This window comes from Theropithecus gelada, chromosome 13 (genome assembly GCF_003255815.1).
Source record: "Theropithecus gelada isolate Dixy chromosome 13, Tgel_1.0, whole genome shotgun sequence".
NCBI lineage: Eukaryota > Metazoa > Chordata > Mammalia > Primates > Cercopithecidae > Theropithecus > Theropithecus gelada.
In genome coordinates, this window is record NC_037681.1 from 81,145,907 (window position 1) to 81,160,102 (window position 14,196).

The 14,196-nt window shown below is 42.0% G+C and overlaps 1 protein-coding gene across 9 annotated transcripts in view; it reads right to left on the reverse strand.

Annotated features, from left to right (window-relative positions):
- Window positions 1-14,196, reverse strand: part of BCL11A (B cell CLL/lymphoma 11A) — a 100,609-nt gene that overhangs the window by 68,844 nt on the left and 17,569 nt on the right. The gene's annotated exons all lie outside the window — the stretch shown is intronic.

Below are 14,196 nucleotides of genomic sequence, written 5' to 3' on the forward strand. Positions count from 1 at the left end.
GAGTGTGGTCAATCTCCTCTCAGGCTAACCATCTTTCTCTAATAGTCAGGGATCAAATGGCCAAAGGAAGGTCCCAGAGCCTTGTCTTCATCAACACTACCAGCCAAGTGAGCACGTCCCAGCTGCTTCTTCCTGAGCCCACCACGATGCACAGAGGCACCTGTGCTGAAACTCAAGCAAACGCCACATCTGACTCTGCCTTATGCACTGAAAAAGCCAAGGGATCTCTGTTCTTCCACGAGAATGGGCGACAGTGCACAGTACAGACCCTGAAATGACCCCTTCACAATGAACTTACTGGAGCTGACAGGTACTTTCTTGCCCACATGACACTTGTCCCCTTGCTTCCTCTGAGCCAAACCCTTGGTGAAGAAGCAACACCAACTAAACAAGGTCATATTGCTCTCTACCAGTCAGGCAATGTCTTTATTTTCTGGAAAAATCTCAAATACTACAAAAGTAGAGAGAATGTTATAAATCAGTCCCCAAGTCTACATCTTCCAGCTCCAACCACCACAGCTCACAGTCATTCTTGTCTTCTGTAACCCTATCGCCTCCCTAGCCCATTTTATTATTTAAGTTGACCCCAGACATCATATCATTTCATCAGTAAACACTTCTGTATGTATTTTTTAAACACAAGAACTTTTTTTTCTTTTAAATACAACCGCAAAACCATTATCACACCTAAAAATAATAAAGTGACAAATAAAGTCCTGCATTACCAAATAAGGGAGTTACTTTAAACTTAGAAATACTTCTTTCCATCTGGGTCATGTTTTGGAGGATCCCTTCCAGTGAGGTTCAAGACTGAAGCTGCCAAGAAAAGCTTCAGAGAATCACACTCTCTAAAAGGGGCCTTGTGGAAAGCCACCTTGCATGTCAGCCCAAGCTCCTGCCCCTTGCAGTCCTTTGCCCTATTCAGGGCTGAATGCACCCTCTGAGAGTCTCTGTGACAGTCTGCCCACATCGACTGCCCCACAGGCCCTGTGTCTCCCTCATTCCCCACCATGTGGCCCATCACCACATCAGACAAGCAGGTGCACTCCCAGTGTTCAGAACTGGAATTCATTTGTCTTGGAAGAAAGTGTTCTCCTGGACGGTTCTGCACAGAATTCATTCACAGAGCATGTCTTGGATATACAGCTGACTAGATATGTCAGTTATGTTCCAAATGGGTTTTCACAGGTCAAGGTTCTGCAGGCAAGAGCAAATACTATTTTTAGACAGGATAAGGTCACAATGCTTTTAGAGACAGTGAGGTCTACAATAAAACCTATTGATCAGCCTCTGGAACTAGTGCTCCAGAGAGACACAGAGATTGAAACAAAAATTGCCTGGCCGTTTTCTCTGTAGACTCTGTGGGTAAAAGCTTGCTGGACTTAATATCTTTCAGGACATAAAATAAGTAAGAAGTAACTGTGTACAGATTACTGAAGTCCATTTAACCAGATGCAGAGGCAGGTCACAGAAAATACACTCATGGCAGAACTGTAAAGATGGGAGATTTCAAGGCAACACGTGTTGCAACCTAGAGAAAGAATAAACACCAGTCTCTTCAACTCAGGGGAGGCACAAAGGACAGCCTGCCATCCAGGATTCCTGCTTGGGACTGTTGCTCCTAAATTAACCACTATGATCCTCAATCCAGGGCTATGTGAAAAATAGACTTTCAGATAAACAGTATGGAGATAATTTGCTTAAGTCAGATTTTGATGAAAAGTGGTTTCTACATGGACAGCTTTCAAAAACTTTTATATTGGTTTGATGGAATCGTGGTAAATTCTAAAGACTTTCCTACTCTCTCTCTCTCCCTTTCTACACACACACACACACACACACGCACACAACCAATACATATATTCATACATGCATATACATATGTATATATGTAGTATGTATATACATATGTGTGTATATAGATGCATATGTATATATGCTTTATCTTATGATGACAGTGTTGATATGTTTGGGTATTTTTTTTTCAAAAAGAGATAATAAGCCTTGTATAGGTGTACCACACAAGACTCCAGTAAGCAAAATCATTCATTGCCAGACAAAACTTGAGAAATAAATTTAGAAATCATATGAGCACACAGGAACTCAATCAAGTAAATGAATCACCAAGGCACAGAAAGTCCCTGGAAAGTTACTTAACTAGCCCAAATTCAAGAATTAATTCAAGAATTAACCAAGGTTTTAGCAGTAAACCCTAAATAATTTATTTAAGACAAATAGGAGCTTTAAGCACAGATATTAATGTCATGGACTATCCCATCTTAAACTTCAGCCAGAGATCTAAAACTTTGAAGTCAATTATGTTCCCATAAATACCTCTCCATTATCAGGAGTGCTTTATTGTTTTAGAGACTTGGGACCACAGGAACTAGTGTGAAAACTGGAGGGTATCTTCAGTTATCATCCACTCCCATCTCACAACCCAGCTTGCAAACAAAATATGCCATGGTAAATATAATCCATAGATCACATTGTGACATAGCTGACCCCATTAGTGAGCCAAGACTGTCCTAGCAGCAGCTTCTTATCATACATTAACAATACAACGGCTGATACATTTACACAATCACAATAAGGGGGGGGGAGAAGAGAGAACATCGGGCTATGAAATCCTAAACTTCATATCTGAATACATAATTTTGTCACCTATCTCTGGCATGAATGTTATCATGCTTTTATTTCAGGTAATAACGGAAGGGGAAAGTAGAACCTCTGGGAGACTGCCACTCATTTGGCCTGTTATTTGCTTTTGCGTTGGGTTAGGGTTAAACTTCATGTTCCTTGCTTTTGTTTTTTTTTTTTTTCTTGTTTCTTGTTTTTTAAGATTTTACTTTTTTGCCAGAGATAGAAGAGCATGTGAAATCGGAAACAGCTGATTATCAGTGCCCTTATAGAGCACGCCTATTAAAAATCCCCAAAACATTATAAATTAAAGAGGCAGTAATTTAAATAAATTACTTTTTTATTGAAGCTATAGATCTCAAGAGTGCCTGTGTCCTACAAGGAACACATATTTCACAACTGATTCATTTGCCCCTTACTCTGAGCACATGGGATAATAAAAGAAAGTTTTAGATCATCATTATCCAAAGGATAACTTTGAATGCCCTTTCTCAGCATGCTTCTGAAAACATCATTTCATATCTCATTCAATGCCACATATAAATGGTATTTGCTGGACAGTGTGGAAAACAGAAACATCCGTCCTAAAAGCCAATGGTAAACACCAAGATTAAAAAATGGATTGCAAAGATCGCATGTCCCAGAACAGGCCATATGCTTTTACCTACATGATGAATAAAAAAAGAACATTTTCCCTCAATTTATGCTGTCTTCAACACTAACAGAGGGAGAATTCTTCTAAACATGTTGCATCGGATGCCTTTAACAAGCAAAAATTCCTAACTCCAGGGACTCAGCATATGTAGGCTATGTCCATACAGAGAAACCAGCTTTTGGGAGGAGGAAGGAGGAAAATATCACTGAATTAAGTCAGTTAATTGAATTTAAAATACCTGGTTGTTTGAATTCAACTATTTCTTTTTCAAAAACGTACTTCTATTTTGATGTAGTTACATTTGCCCAAAAAAGCAAACTTGGAGAAAATACACATTACATTCTTTGGAGTTTTTCAAAAAAACAGCTTGCAACAATTAAAAGATGGAGAAAGCTTGTAAGGCTGGAAACTTCTGTGAATTATCACCATTCCATTATACTGCACTTCAGTTTTGCTTCCAGCAATTTGAAAGATGCCTTTAAGCTTTCTGTTGGGGAATCATGAATCCAAGCCTTAATCTCCACCATAGCTTCCATCTTTGAGGCAAATCAAGAAAATATTCTGCCGTCTTTGCAGGTGAGCCCCATTCAGCAACTAGATTCCAAAATATAGCAGGGAGGAAACTGGTCAGTGGTGTTCATACTATGCTAGAACGTCATGGGGACTTAGAGGCCCACCCAGTTCAAACCATCTATTTTACCTACTTTACAACACACGGAAACAAATGCTAACAGGTGAAGGGAGCCCCAAATCTCACAGCACGACACAATAAGGGTCAGAACTCAGGTGTCCTGGTTTTCAGATCAGTGTCTCTCTGTTAACACTAAAAGTCAAAGTTTGGTTCTAGAAAATCTGTAATGCCCAAAAGACCTTAAATGCCCTCCCCACAAACCAGTCTTGGTAATTTCTCCATGGTTTTCACAGAAGGGTAAATGTCTAGTTGGAAGGCCTTTACTAATTTTTATGTTATCTTCTTCCTTCATTCGTGTTTGGTAATCAAAAATAGTTTATCATAATGCTCTCAATTGGAAGGTCTTCATACTACAGGCAGATACTGTTATTTTCTGGTAGAGAATGGCAGCAGAGTTGGGAAAAAAGAATGTGGTTTTTTTTCTAACCACAGTAGGTTTTTTCTATAACAATGATTTCACTTTCTAGATATAAAACAGGCATGGTTTCTCTCACCCTGAACTTCTGCAAAATCTAGATTTGATCAAATTCAGAAACTGGTGATTTGATCAAATTCAGAATCCCATATTTTGGGATGATGTGTTCTAGCAGAAAGCCATTGGTTGGCTATATTTTGCTCTTTCTTCCCCAAAAGATTTTTAAATAGTTTTCATTTTTAAAAGGATTTCAACTTCAGATTGTGCCCATGCCAAAGTCTCTATACATCTAATCAATCAATAAATAAGACAAACAAAGCAGCATATGTTTATCCTTTACCATTTGGGAAGTGTACATTAATTACGCAGATTGTCTCCTATGCATCTCCCCCCACCCCCTCCGCATGGCAGACAGCAGTGCTCAAAAGGGTCCGCAAAATAAAAACGTATGGGGTAATTAAATGGATATTTATAATTAGAACTTAATAATTTGCATCAGGGACAAATGAGCTCTGATTTTAATCTGCAGCGCATTTAGATTAGCCCAAAGATAGTGTAATTTGATGGTTTATAGGCCTCCTCTCGGATTATGAAACAATACCAAGCCTTCAAGTGCAGTGTGTCTATGTCAGGAGTGTGTTAAAGAAGAAGATGCAATGAAAATGTTTGACAACGTGAAAGCAGCCATAAATTACATGACAACTGTGTAAAAGTCATGATGAAACAAATAAAGGGCTGACCTATAATGCGTCTGATTCATTGTGACACACACAACTCCCTGCACTAATCTCTGCCCAGCAAACGCATTCTTAAGCGGGGAACTACTTAGCACCAGGAACGCTGTAAATTATCACTAGTCAACAGCATTGATTTTTAGTCGACATTTCAATCAGGTTGAAGTAGAAATACTACCCGGCTCATCCAACAGCCTCTTAACCAGTCCACTGCCCCTCTGAGGTCTCCTTGGTTATGGCTTTGTTAAATTTCCATTGCTCTCACCATTCGATATTTATTGTAGCTTTGCCACATCCAGGCACTTGGCCTGAAGGGTCACCGGCCTGCCTCTTGGGACATTAAATTTGTGCTTACCTAACGAAGGCAGAAACAGAAAAAGAAAAAGAAACAAAAGGCCATCATCAGAGATGTGGCCTGATTTTCACTGATTTTCAAGGGAAGAGAAGGAAAACTAGGGGGTGCGAGCAAGGGAAATAAGAAGGGTTCTAAGGCCATGATATGCTTTTTATCATTTCAGCTTTATCATTTCAGTCTAGGAGACTCAGCAAATAAAACTAAGAGCTTCTCCTCCAGGGTGACAAAGGAGAACCACTACACTCTTGACCCAGGGGTATACAGAGACAACGAAGAGGGCCAAGAGAAGGGGTGAGAGGGAAGGGCTTGCATGACCTCCATTGAGGACATCCATGCCCCGGGACAGAGTGCGAAGTGAAAGTGAAGCTTTGGAGCTCTTGACCCACATGGGTTCTCAGCAGCCACCTCCATCCTACCTCAAACTCAGAAGACAACCTGGATGTGAGCGACAACTTCTTTGTGATGGATCTGAACAGCCTCTCTTGGTTCTAGCAGAAGGACTTACCAAGTGAGCAGAGCTCCCATCCAACACTCGTCAGTGCCGAGGCCAACTCTTCTACTCCTCCCACGGGGCCTCCACATGCAGTAGGCGCTTCTCAACTACCAAATGATTCTGAAATTCTATCAGTGGAGGTCTATGATGGCCCGGCCAATTCGAAAGGATGGAGAGTACAGGAAAACAGTGACATTTGCTTTTGGAATACATTGTGTAATCCATCTGCAACGAATCTCAGGTCTTGCTTCAGCAAATATTAATAGTGTCAGGGCAGCCTGTGGAGTGACTGGGAGAGGCCACCATGCAGCTGAAAACTTGCCTCTGGGGAAGCCACATGCGGATCATACGGAGCTGTTGACTGCAGTTTCCATTCAAAACTTCCCTCAAGTTTCCAGCATGCCTTCCGGACTTGCCTTACCACAGCACTTGTTCAGCCAGAAATGAAAACCTCCTCGAAGCAGATTATGATCCCCCAGTACCCATCGTCCTCAGAAGCACCCCTGCCATGCACACTCACTCACACACAGTCTCTCCCTCCCTGTATAATTCTGATTCTCCCCACCCTTTGAAGGTACAATCCGAGAAGTGAATGCCACAGAGACAACATACAGAACTGCTGCAGGCCAAGTCTCACCACTCCTTAAAAGTCCTAGCTTGGCTTCTCATTCAGCCCACTGCAGTCTCCTAACCAAGCCACACACAAACAGTAAAACCTCCTCCCTCTGTTTTTCAGGACCCTCACTCGATTTCTGGCTCATTCTGGACAGATGGGGAAATGACTAATTGCAAAGCAGAATTCCTTACATTGCAACTTTTCCCAACAGTTCTGTGCTCCTTCAATATGCCCCGAACTGGAGGGGAACATTCTTCTCTTTCCCAGAAGATTGAAAAACTTGACCACAGAACCCATGGGAGGGACAACTGTCCAGCACCAGAGCTTCCTGCCCAGTTGTTGCCTGGTGCCGCCGAAGAAAGCTGCACACGTACTGAGGCGGTAGAAGAGGATGGTGGCCGCAGGCCAAAGGATTGAACAACTGTGGACCCTCAGTGAAGTCATTTAACCCTTGATGAACTCCAATTTTCTCCTCTACCAAATGAGGCTAATGGGAGTGTTTCCTTTCCGGGGTTGTTGTGGGATGGAATATCAATGTGTCAGACACATGGTAATGACAACAGCAATTCTGGAGGTGCAGCCCCCGGAGCGAGTAATGTCTGTGCTTTCCCTCATTTACTTCTCACATGGACTCTGTAAGGTAAGGGACCTTGAGTTGTCTCCATTTCACAGAGAGGTGAAATGATTCCCCCAGACTCTCCCAACCAGTTAGCGGTGATGTAGAAATCTGAACCCAGAGTAACTGCGTCACACACCCAGGCACAAGCCTCTCACAAGGCAGCACATGCCTATGGGGAGAGGGGACTCCCACCCACTGAGGGAACTGCCACCAGAAACATAATGAGGCCCTGAGTTCTTTAGAGCCCCACCTGCCCTGCTCTTCTCTCATCCCAACCTGCTCACCCCATAGTGGGGGAACTACATTGAGACCCCAGGAGCACACAGTTCCAAGCCATGAGTCATAACCGTAATAGTAATGAGCTTTTGTGACATGTTTTACCATGTGCCCAGCACTGAGCCCAGCACCCCACGTGCTCTCATAGGATGCTCAAAGGCCCTATGAAGCGAGCCCCGTGATCCACCCAACTTTACAGATTGAGGAAACAGAGGCTTAGGGAATGAAATCTGCCCAAGGTCACACAACTAGAAATGGTATTACTTCTTTACCCTCAGCGTAAACCATTTTATTTCGTGTAATCAAAGGGAAGAAGAAAAGAAAGGAGAGAAATCATATGTTAAGGGCATATTTCCCCTCTTTCAGTCCCTCTTCCCTTTCTTACCAGCTCAGGTTACAAAGACACCCAGGTGGGAGAGAAGACTGCCTCTAAGGGCTTGGCTGAGTTGGGGGGGTATCCATGGGATAAACCCAGAGGCCCCCAAATTTTCCCAGTTTTTATTTGCTACTAGAAAAGGAGAAGAAAATCCCGCCTCCCTTATGAGGCCTCAGCCAGGAGAAGTAAATGTGATTTTATCACATTTTATATAGATGTGCACAATGGTGATTTTCAAGTCTATGATGGGAAAAATATTTTATATTGTGTGAATCTCATTTCAGACAGGTCCCCAAACCACTCGAAAGCCCTGGTGTCCCCTAGGTGGGATTCTATGAACCCAGCTTTAGCCCCAGCAGCTCCTCTGGTGGGAACTAGAACATGCCTCCTGCCAGTTAGTAACAGGGAAATTCAATTACTTCGCCACTTGTGGCAGGAGGGCAAAGACTGCACATTAAAAGAGCTAAAAATGTCAGGAAGTTATTGGGATGATGACTCTTGCTTGCCAACATTCATATATGAATGCATAATGTCACAGTAAACGAAAAAACACAGGAAGAGGCCAAGAAGATAAGAAAATCGAGAACAAAACAAGCCCAAACACATGGGTTTGCCATCGGTCCTGCCCAGGAAAGGCTGTGCCTCTAGCAAGAGCACCTTTTCCCCACCCCTGGCCTTTCCTGAGCCTTCCTTGCATATTATTCTCAGCCACCGACAGCTTAATTCACAGGCCCCTTCCAACAAGTTAAACTTCAGCCATTTTAAAAAAAAAAAAAAAAAAAAAGAGTTTCCACTGATTTCCTACCTGCACACGCAGGCACGCCGGCCACGCCACACCCTACTGCACCACGAGCTCTCACACCTGGTCGCCTGAACACAACCAAACCCTTCCCATCTGGCCCTCGGGTTACTGGCGTTATCACAACTCTTTTTTTCCCAATGGCAAGCCAGGAAAGATGATAGAACCCGCGTGTGTAGCCAAAAGACTGGCCTCAACTGGTTCAGAGGAGGGAAAAAAATGAGCTGTGCGTCTCTTTATTTTTTTATTTTTTATTTTTTTATTTTTTTTGCCTTTAGCCAAAAGACCAGGGAGCATTTGATGTACAGTCAGCAGGTATTTAAAAAAGAAAGAAAGAAAAAGGAAAAAAAAAAAAAACACTGAAAAGGCTTGGCTGCACTGGGGCCCTGACACGCTCTCATCTAAAGCCTGGCCCTCGGCCAAGTTCATCTGTTAATGGACAACCACAACCAAGGCCCGCACCTCCCCCACCTCCCACTACCCCTCCCGAGTCTTCTCTGTTCTCCTACCTCTTTCGAGCTCCTAAAAACTAGACATCGATTATGTCTGCGCTTTTCCCTTTCTATTCAAGATAAACAAAGTGCTTCAAGTTCAGGGCGCACCCTGGGACCCCTGACAAAACAATCTATCATTCTGTCTGCTAAACCAGTCTGGCTACACCACGGCCAGGGAGAGTAACGCTCCCAATGTACAATTTTCCCTTTGTGCTCCTTCCCTGTTGCCACTAACCTCTTTTCTTTACCACCTTCTCCGGAGCAGATGGACTTGACCACTTTGCTTAAGCCCCTCCTGGCAACCTCAGAAATTAGAGGAAGAAAAAAAAAAAGAGCTCCTGGCTATCCCTCCTCCGGCCCAGGTTTTCCTCCTCCCTGTGTGTTGCCCCCACCGTCCTGCACACACAGACACAAATCCCGTTGGACCCACACAACCTTTTCGACCCTCTCACCACTGACACTAACCCAGAAAATAAATTAAATACTGGGACTGCCCCCTCCTTTGCTTTCTGCAAGAATATTTTAAGTGAGTTTTGTTTTAAATCATATCCATTAATTTACCCTGACTTGCAATTAAATGCAAGTACACTTTTTACAACCAGTACGGAATGTATTAATTATAACTACAAATGGTCAAATAAGAGCGCAGTCCCTCCTAAAAATATTAATAAAATACATAATAAATAATATTAATGAAACAAAAATAGATTCATAAGCCTTGGCCAGGTCTTTTATTATTTCATGCAAAGGGAAAGTCCAGCCAATGAAACTTGCTCCATACACTTCGGCAGGACTCAGACCAACCACTACCATTAAACTCAAGAGCGTGTTTTGGCAGTACCCTGGCATTGGGGGGCCCTGTGCAGACACCACCAGGAGACGCTGACCCCAGTGCCCAAGGCAGGATCCATAACGTCTTAGCCTTCCCATGTGATCAGGAAAAGTTACCCACAGGCTGCTTCCCTCTTCCTAGGTTCCCCAGGCAGCTGTTCTGTCAGTGTCCACCCTGCCCCTCAAAAGACAAATGAAATCCCCCAGACCCAGTGGGAAATAAGCCCACCTAAATGAAGGACTCAAGACTGGGGCACCATGAGCATCTGGGTTAAGGCACGGAATCCTGCACCAGCCTTGGAAGCTGCCTTTGTTCCTGCCACACCGCCAGGCCCCTGCTAACCTGTCTCCACAACACTCTGCCTCACGCCTCACCCCAGCACTCCCTGCCCCTGCCCCTCCCCCCAAATCCAACACACCCACCGCACAATCGAATCTAATTAAGATCAGGAAGAAATTTGCATTTTCTTTTCACTGTACCCCCAGTAATCACAGAAGTTCTTCAAATTTTGAGAATTTTGTTCCTCTGCTAATTATTTCCCTCATTTTGCATTTCAAGGCACAAAGACAGTCTATCTCACTGGTGGTCTATTAATAGTTTGAAGTTTTGAGCATCAGAAGGTGGTTTTTTTTTTTCTTTTAAAACGATTCTGTCATTTCCAGTTTTGTAAAAAGGTTTTATTTTGTTTTGTTTTTGGTTTTTCTTTTTTTGGTGGTAGTGGCATTAATGTTTCTTCAGAAGGACAGCTTCTGGGCCATTCTGGGTATTATGGTTTGGTTTCCCCCTTACAATAGTTACTCTCTGCCTGGTTTACTGATTTACAGAACCTTGGTTATGTGAATGGCGAAAAAGAAAAAAAAAGGAAAGAAAGAAAGAAAATTCCTTGGCATAAGTATATGTTTGCTGATCAAATTTCAGATCATGTGTTGTTCATTATTATGACTTTACTTGAAAAACAGTTTGCCACAGTGAGATGGATTCACTTATATGCTTTCTACCCCTCCACTCCCTTTAAGTACTTTGAAAAACCGTACAATTTTTTTAAAGGTATATTTAAAGCATGAACTGGTTTGGATTAAAACAATGTTTCACCGTCTAAATTCCCTGAAAATACATTTTCGAAAGACTTATGCAAAGCCATATGATTTTGAAGCAGCTAATGAGACTGTCCCACCAACAAAATTTAATGGTGACTTAAGAAATTCTAATACTTTTCATTTACTTCCTGTAGAATTATTTGTGTCCTTGACATTTATACAGTTTCTCCATTATATAACAATCTACCCTGGGTACACTAGATTATGCCAATCTATTAGAATGAAATTTGTACTCCATATAAGCAGAAGTTTCCAGTCCACTTTTGACTTACCATTATGTTTCAATGTAAAGTGTTATTATAGCAGAGTATAAAGCACAGCTCCTCCATGCTCATGTTTTTAACTCTAATACTGTAATCTTTCTTGCTGCTTCTAGGGCTGTGTCAGTGTTTACATTCCTGGAAGTTAAATAAACCGACATGGCAAAACTCCTGGATAGACTGAATAATAAGGCTTGTGATGACTAAATTGTTTACTTTTTACCTTGTTAGGATCCCTTTCTTGTAAAGTTTGGGGGAGAGAGAGAGGAGAGAAAGAGAGAAGAAATGAAGGGAGTGATGCAAGATAGAAGGAGAGAGATTTATACACTGGCTTCCATATGTCACAAAGACCTTCCTATCCACAGCCAACGCAACTGAAGCAGCATGCATAAGTCAGTGTTGCTTGTTTTGTTTTCTTAAATACCAGGTCAGCTGAATACCCCTTTCTCTACTGCCCACTCAGTCCCACATAAAGTATGAAGATTTTTTTTTTTGCCCATTTTCAAATAGCAAATTATCCATTAGATTTCATCATATCTTAGTAAAGCAATTACATCAAGAAAATGATAGTGCGTGTGGAATCAATTATGCATGCAGTTGGCCGGAGACCAAAGGCTGTGAAGTCGGAGAGGGCAGAATCGCTCGACACACACAAATAAAAAGCCCCTGGATCTCACAGATGGACCCCATCAGTTCATCTTACTGCCTAAAAAGTTCATGCACTTAATAATTTATTTGTGTTCTGGATACTGTTTCCCAGCTGAATATTAACAACTTTAAACTGAAGCATGCTTTTAGCATGGTATAGATGGAAGTCGCAGTAGGGCAGTGCTAGGTCCCTCGGAGGTTAAAATTAGAGTTATGTTTCTTACACACTGTTCATTTTCCATCACAATTTATTTTCTTTCATTAAACATTCCTTTTAATCAGAATATCAGTTTCAGTGTTCTGATTCTGCTTGTTAACCAGTGATAAACTCACAAACCCAAGATGAACATCAATAATACAGCACAGGTTATTCAACAGCAAAGGCAAACACCAAAATCACAGGGTCTCAAAAATTGGAAACCATTAGTTAGCACCTTGTTTTCATGACCAGGGCACTCGTGTACCTTGAGGGAGACACTGGGAGCCCAGGGAGCCTGGAGACCAGGATATACTTTGGTGATGAGGGGAGGACACATTGTAGCTCACAGCAGCAGCTGAATGGGAAAACTTACTTGATCTAAAAGATAAAAGAGTCAGCCAAACCCAGGCCCAAGTTCTTTAGGTGCTAGCCATCTATCTAAAGAAGAAATCTAAAGCATTGTTAGAAAGGTTTGTAGTTCTGTAGCCTTCCCTCTTCCCAAGGAGGAACCTGATGTCTTAATACACTGGAATAGCCAAGGCTTCCTGCCATCAAACTGCTAACAATAAAACTGCCCTGCAACGTTCGTGGGGAACAGAAACAGGCAATACATATTTCTCTATGTATCTGGAAGTGCCTCAATCATATACTTAAATTTTACAGTCTTCTCCCCAAATGAGAACAATTTCCAGCCAACACGTTCACAAACTGTACTTAACGTTAAAAGAAAACGGATAAAACATATGTAATTACTCAAGGTTAGACTTCTAATTCCTCAATTCACTAAAGGAAACTTGGCAAGAAGATGCATCATTTTGCTCCTTTCTACTGGGGCATCTGAGGAGGAGAGCCACTGAGGCAGCTAATACACAAAACATGATCAAAAGTGATTAACAACAGCTTCATATGCAAATTGCATTAATGAAGGAGTGCAAAGTCATCATGTAAATTAAATATGTCAAATCTCTTGGTGAACTTTCAATCTTGAGAAGAAAAAACACTGCTTTAATTTTTTTACATCATCAATTTTGCAAGATTGAAAATCTAAGAATCTTGGTGCTATAAACAATTTTCACCTTTTTTTTCTCCTTCAGCAGGCTGACAGGCCAGCCTGATGTGCACCGAATGTACATGTTAATAGGCCAATCAAAAATGCAAAACAATTCGCAATTACTGGAAGGACCTAATGGTCATTAGAATTTACAACTAGGTAATGAACTGAAGTCTGCCCACACCATGCATATTCATAAAGCAATTTAGCCTTTGAAGATTAAAGAAGTGCTTAAAATTCAAATGAGCTTTAGCAAATTATCAGTAAGATTCATCCAAAAAGCAAAGGGTTTTTCTTCCTATGATTTCCTCATTTTTTTAATGCAAAATTGTTATATCTTCCAGACTGAGCTTAAACTAAACATAGAGCTTCTAGTCAAGCCAAAGGGGCTACGAGACAAACAGAGGCTGCAAACATCGTCACGGACTTTGTTCATAAAACTAAGCCCTTAAGAGCCAAACCTATCTCTAAACATGGTAATTTATCAAAAACAGCCCAGAGTCGCTCATAGGCAATACTGCACAGTCCTCCAACAGAACAGATTAACTCGAGTCCCTCCACCCTCCCAAAAAGCCTTTTCCCCCTCAAGTTGTCTCTCCTGTGTAAACATCCACTGTGGTATAAAAACAGCTTTTTCACTGGCTTGGAGTGGCATTAATTTTAGAAGTTTCTGCTTCCAAAGGGAAACCAGCAAGAAAGGAGAGGCACAGGAGGGAGAGGAGCAAGGTTTGGTTTACTTCTGAGGAGTGCATATCCTGTTGCTTGAGATCTACCTTTCTGATTTCCCCCATTCAGCACTAGCCACACTGAATCCATGGTGAACGGGTCATGCAGACATCAGCTGACATTCAGAAAGCCGTGGTGTCCACCCACCACCACCATCCCACCCCAGTTATTAGAGTATCGTGGGAACCTGGATTTTCAGGCTTTCCAATTACTAGTCTGG